The 6,736-nt window shown below is 47.1% G+C and overlaps 1 long non-coding RNA gene across 1 annotated transcript; it reads right to left on the reverse strand.

Moving 5' to 3' along the window:
- Positions 1 to 2,868: 2,868 nt before the first annotated feature.
- Positions 2,869 to 4,833, reverse strand: LOC136463513 (uncharacterized). The gene is made up of 2 exons (XR_010761032.1): positions 4,190 to 4,833; positions 2,869 to 3,146 (listed from the first exon to the last, which is right to left on the reverse strand). It is a non-coding gene; the product is annotated as an uncharacterized lncRNA (long non-coding RNA).
- Between the last annotated feature and the right edge of the window lie 1,903 nt (positions 4,834 to 6,736).

Below are 6,736 nucleotides of genomic sequence, written 5' to 3' on the forward strand. Positions count from 1 at the left end.
ACTTCATTTCAGTCAGCCCAGGTGGAATATAGACTCCACGGAAGGCCTCAGCAAACTCTCTCCAAGAAATCTGAGCATTTGGAGGGAAGGTGGTGCGATGGTGCTTCCACCACATTCCCGCCGGTCCTTGCAATTGAAGTGCAGCATACTCCGTTTTCAGCACCTCAGTCATCCTCAACACACGGAATTTATCTTCCATCGTGTTGATCCATTCCTCAGCATCGAGTGGCTCTATTGCTTCCTTGAATACGGGTGGCCTGGTGTCCATGAAATCTTTGAAGCTGCTGTACTAGTTTACTCCCATGCCACCGCCTTGATTGTTACCACGTTGCACGTTGTTGGCTATGGTGCGCAGAAAATCTTCCATGTTCTTCTGGGATTGTTCCGCATTGCGCTGACTCCCGAGCAGCTGTGCGAGAAACATCTCGGTGGTGAACGGGGGAGGAGGTGGCAAATGCGGTTCATGGGGAGGCTCATTATTGTTGCCATGATTTCCTCCACCACCACTAGTCCCTGAACCGTTAGCACCGGGCTCAGCGGCTTCATACGTGGTTCGGCGAGTGTTTGTCATCTGCATATTTCAGCAACAAGTAATGATTGAGTGGAGCTGTAATAATTGCGAGTGAAGGAAAAATTATGCCGTACTGAATTTACTGGAGAGAATAAATTCATACAATAAAACAGAGGCACAATAATCGCAATTCCAATTAAAACAACAGCACTTAATCGGATTACTTAAACGGCAAACATCGCGTCCATACAATCACATTGCCAGCATACATACACTGGACTTTTTATGCGTTTAGATATCGCATTCGAAAATCAAGTTCCAAACACATGCAAATTCTCATACGTTCGAAGCAACATACGATAGATTACATGCCAACAAAAGAAAGGTCATCGCGACAAGACCTAGTTACTAGCGCAAGGCAACTAGCCTACTCCTCATGGCCATCGTCGGGATCGGAGACGTCACCATCGCCTCCAGGTGAAACTACAGGCTCATCCTGGTTGTCGTCGTCGATGTCCATGCCAGCGGCGTTCGGTGGAGCATATGGGCCAACCCCATTGTAGAGCGCGTGAAACTCTTCGTGCAGGTTGCCGTTGTATTCCTCTAGCTCATCGACTCTCTGCAACAAAAGGTTTCTTGCGTTCCAGGCTTCATTCCTTTCCTGGACCAACTGTCCAATCATGCGGTCTGCATTGTTGTTGGCTTGAGTCAACGTATGCACTCGCTGCATAGCTCTATCACCTCTCTCAACTGCCTGATCTCGCTGTAAGTTCATATCAGCCAACTGCTCCTGCAAGCTAGCTATGGCTCGTGCCTGTCTCTTCTTCTGCTTCTTCCCTTTGAGCTTATCCTCACTACACAAGCCAGTCAAAGTCCAGTAGGTACTCTCGAGACCCTCATACGCTCTGATGGCGGCGAACATAGCACTCATTGCCTGGTTGTCGCTAGCCTGTCCCTCAGCTGGACCTCTGACCAATGCACTTCCTTGAGACTGAACCCAAATGGCATCACGAGGATCATCTCTAGGAAAAGTACCAGCTAGAGCTGCAGCAAGCTCACTGGGAAATCTGCTCATAATGTCCCTGATGACACGGAAGGCTGCTCCCTCTGCACCCTCAGCTGGAGTGCGACCCTCAAACTCCAAATGCCAACTATCCCAATCTGGGGCATCACCAAGAGCAGGAACCGTGATCTCCACCACTGCAAGTCCATCATCTGCTAACTGGCTCTCATTCCAAGAGTACACCGGCTCTTGACCCTCTGGGTACCCCACATCATGGAGCACTCTCCAAAGCAAAGTTGGCATGCCAAACTCGCTCAAGAAGGTGTCCATGGTGCGGTGCTCCCTCAGGGCCAACGGACGTCGAGGTGCTCTTCCTCCGGTGGACTTACGGGCGGTCTGCTTCGTGCGGGCCATCTGTAGCAAAAGTTCTCTTATTACTTCGGGGAAACATATTTTTGGTGATACACTTTTATCAAAATGAGATAATCAATTTATAAGGGGAGGTATGCATGAGATGAATGAGACGCACAAGTAACATGATGTATGTTCGTGTCGTACGTTCTCACAAACTTAGGAAATAAATAATTTCTAACGACGAATTCGGTGGCATAACAACGATCTCTCAATTACGTAGCTAATACGTTCTACACGATAGCGTTGTTATGTACCTGCAGAAGATTCATTTCAGCCCAATTCCCAATGAATGCATAAAAGCAGTAAAATTTTATCTACATGCTCTACACGAATCCCCCGATGCGTGTACAACGGTAGTAACTACCCGAATCATCATCCTAATGATGGCATCGCCTCCACAGACGGAAGACCCTCACATGAGATACCTTGGTAAAACATGCGTAGAACATGTAATTACTCCAGCACCATATAAGCATTCACCCTAGATCGGCGGTGTATCCGATCATGCTCTCACAACTCACACTTACCGAGGCGTAGAGGCAATTGATCCATTCATTACCACTCAAACAAGTGGCACTCATACAATAGCACGCCGTATGAGCGACGAAAGAGAAATATGATGCAAGAACCCCAGTCAGTACTTAATTAAGCCACCTAAAGTCCTTAACTGGGCATAAAGGATATGATCACTGGCACACTTTATAGTTTTAAAATCACGTTTTCCAATGCCTTTTTGTTTTAAATACACTTGTGAACAGTAACATGCTAAACCATGCTCTGATACCAGCTGTGACAGAACCGACCAATTATACGAAATTAAGTAAGAAAAACCATCCGCCAGAGCAGACACTTTAGCAAACTTAAGCCCGTATAACCCGGTAGTCCGTGAAATCACGAAGGATTTCAAACCAACTCATGTCCCAGCCATGATCATAATAAGTTTAGCGGTCACCAATCACATATTACATAAAAGTTTGCATAACAGATACATCAGAGTTTAAACATAGTTATTACAAAACAAGTTCGAATAAAAAGTAGCGGAAGTCATTTGTTTAAAACCACACACACTCACACGGAGTTCAAATATAGTGCCAGCGAATGATCATCTCCAACAAAAGCATCAGATGAGACGTAAGGAATGACCATGCCCATGGTCCTAAGCATCACCCATCGCAGGATACAGGCAGTTGATACAGTAGCCATAGTACATCTGCCCATCTGCAACAAGTGGGAATAAAACCCTGAGTACGAGAAGGTACTCAGCCAGACTTACCCGACATAACCGAAAATAAATGACGCCAAGGATTATGAAGGGCTTTATAGTAGGGTAGCTGACTCATTTGCAAAAGAAGCATTTTTAGCATTTCAAGAACCTTTCTAAAAGCATTATTGCCAAGTTAATTATTATTAACCTGTCCACTAGATTCGCACCTATACTAGAGTAAACATGTGATTAAGCAGATAATGATAACCAATGATCATTAAGCAACTTCCATACTGTCATATTCACTATAACTGTCCAAGTGTTCCATAACATTTACTACGATGAAGTAACTCAAGTCAAGTGCTCACTATCCAGGAGCGATGGCGATTCGAATCGATTCCTAACCAGCTGGTGATTTATTCCTTACACAAACCTCACTCACCCGCTAAAGTGAGATATTGATCACCGAGTCAACTTTCCAGGAATCTCGAGTTTGCCAGGAACCACATGTACCCGGGGGCCGACCGACTGCACTTTGGTCTTATCATCCCGCCCCCGTGTCCTACCACACCTGCTCCGGTACAGTGCGTTGCGGGCAATCTACTCGGCCCGAAAAATCTCCCAGCTTCGCGGTCGGAAGGTACTTTATCCGGCCAGCTAAATGTAAGGCATGCGTTCAACATGACTCGAGGCCCAACAACGGTCGGTCCTTAATCGACACAGACGGAAACACTACAGTCCAGAACTCTGCAAGTCTCCGTCCGGTCTCAACTTCATTTAACACTTAGTTATACCATGACTTCATAGTCATCCAAGCAGATCCAGGTAACCACCTATAGCTCGCAGGTGACAGGAAATCACCCGACTTCTACCGGTCTAAGCCAGCTAAGCATTGACTCGACTGCGGATACCAGGGTAACAAGGATATAGTATAACAAAGGTAAACAAGGTATAATGCAGCAACGGTTGCAAACAACTCCTGAACGTAATGCATCAATTAAAGTAAAGCATTTAATTAAATCATTGCAAACCGGGAGAAAAATGCTCCGGGGCTTGCCTCTCTCGAAGGAGCTCGGACGGTGATCGGGGCACTCCGGAAGTTCCTCAACGTCCTCCTCGTCGGCTTCTGGCACTTCCTGCTGCTGCACCTCGAGCTGCTCCTCGGGCTCCTCGGGTATGACGACTGGGTTCTCGGTTTGCGATCCTGTATGATGCAATGCGTGTAAGTGATTATGCAAACGGTGCATCGAAGGAGATGAATGCAATGGATATGTTGAAATGCAAGGTAGTCAACATCATCTAAGAACTATACTACAAGCACATGTCATCTACTGCATTCTCTTCTACTACTAATATGTTAAGTTAACCTATCTTATGAAATGCTTCAAAGATACACCAAAGCTTTACGACTTTCTTAATCACACTTAAAGCGACACTGGCTTAAACCCTAGTTAATAATAGGTTTGAATAGCAACCTATATTTCTGATGCTCCTAAAAATCTGAGAAAATTGCAGTAGCATACTACTACCCTAAACAGACTACCATAAAAATTTCATGGCATTTGGATAAGTAAACCATCCTACACAAAAATGACAAGCTATAGCATGAAAATGAGCATGAAATTACTTTGTACTATGAAAAGTGTCAAACAACAGAATTAATATTTTTCCTAGGTTCTTCATAGCATATAATGACTGTACAAAAATTACCACATGCATGTTTTATACAAAGTTTGCTCTCTATCAAAAATAACAAAAATCAGCCCTTAAAGGCACTTGAACTACACCTCCAAAGTTTTCCACAGCACATGCATGAAACAGATTTTTCCTAAGGAGTACATGACACAAGAAGATTAACAAACTTGGAATCATATTTTTCTGAAGCCTATATATTTTTCTACATATTTTTCAAGTTATCAGCAATATTCATGATTAAATAAAGTTCTACAGAAAAGTATCTCAAAAATGACATGCACAATTTTTCCCAAGTAGATCTGGTGATAAGGAACCTAGAAAAATTTGTTTCAACAAATTTGGAGCAACTTTGAGTATCCAAATATTTTGCAAACCATTTCTGTTTTCAAATAACAAATAATAAATGGAAATCAATTCATTTCAGAATGCTGGGCCGGCCCGAATGGAACAGCTGGCCCATGGCCATCACCGGCCTGCGCGGCCCGAGCGCGGGGGAGAGGAGACGGCCCATCAGGGCGTCAGCCCCCGGCCTGGCTCGGCCTGGCCAGCCGAGGCGAGGCGCCATGCCGGAGCGCGCGCTGGCGCGACGGCGGGGCTCGGCCAGCGGCCGGCGGCCGTCTCCGGCCACGGCAGCGCCAGCGAGTGAGCGCAGGAGACGCGCGAGGAGAAGGCGAGCTCGGTAGGGTAGCTAGGCGAGGCTGGAGGGGAGAAGGAAGACGGATTCCACGGCGGCCATGCACAGCGGCGCCATGGCCGTCGGCGGCGAGACGCGGGGAGGCCCGACCTGTGCTCGGAAGGCGGAGCAAGTTCGAGCACGACTTCGAGGAAGGCGAGGCGGAGCTCGGGGCACGAGGAATTGGAGAAAGGCGCGGTGGTGAGGGAGTTTGACGCCGGCGGAGCTCGGGCGTGGCGAGGGCGGAGCTCAGGGCTCGCGGCGAGGGCGGAGGGAAGGGCAGCGCGGCAGGAGTGAAGGCAGAGCGCGTGCGGCTGGCAGCAGGGCGCGCTCCTCTTCAAGCCCGCCAGCGCGCTGCGTGGTCAGAGCTAGCCAGGCGCGTGGCGGACACGCGGCGGGCGTCGCCTGACGCGGTCGGGACGTTGCGCGGCGACGGGCACGGCGCGCGGGAGAAGAAGGCGCGGCGCGCGGAGGCAGGCAGGGCTGGCGCGGTGCTGGGCTGGGCCGAGCGAGGCGAGGCGCGCGGCGCGCGGGAGCTCGCTGGGCCGGCTTCGGCTGGCAGGCCAGAAGCGAGGCGGCGGCCCAGAAAAATTGAAATGGAATTTTTCAATTGATTTTTAAGAAAATTTTAAAATGCCATCTTTCAAACATTATTTTGAGCAAGAAAATGACCTCTTTTGAAAATGTACCAAAAATGAAAGTTGCTTAGAATTTAATTCCCTACAACTTTGCTTTAGGTTGCTCAGACATGCATAGACTCTAAGTTATACTTTTTAAACAGTCAAACCAAAGAGTCCAGGAGTCAAAACAAGTCAACCACTATTTGAAAACTTAATTTGTCAAAATGGTTAACATGAACATTGTTCCTAATGACTTTCTAAGCATAGCTAAGGTGTTTAGAAATATATTTAGCCATATCACACATTGGTCACGCAAGAATCAAGCACAGAATGCACTGAAACGATGAAAAACAATACAAATGTTATATTTGTTTCAAGGCCATGTTTTCCCATGTTTCAAGTGACATATGCTCATGAATTGATGAATGATGCTCATGAATATGAAATGCAAGTGCAATTAGGCAAGAATAACACCAGGGGTGTTACACTTTAGTCCCAGCCCAGGCCAAGAACCGGGACTAAAGGGTGGACAGAATTGCCCGCCCAAAAATACCTTTAGTCCTGGCTGGTAACACCAACCGGGACTAAAGATCCTTTAGTCTCGGTTGGTAAGCCG

Source organism: Miscanthus floridulus, chromosome 7 (genome assembly GCF_019320115.1).
Source record: "Miscanthus floridulus cultivar M001 chromosome 7, ASM1932011v1, whole genome shotgun sequence".
Classification (NCBI taxonomy): Eukaryota; Viridiplantae; Streptophyta; class Magnoliopsida; order Poales; family Poaceae; genus Miscanthus; species Miscanthus floridulus.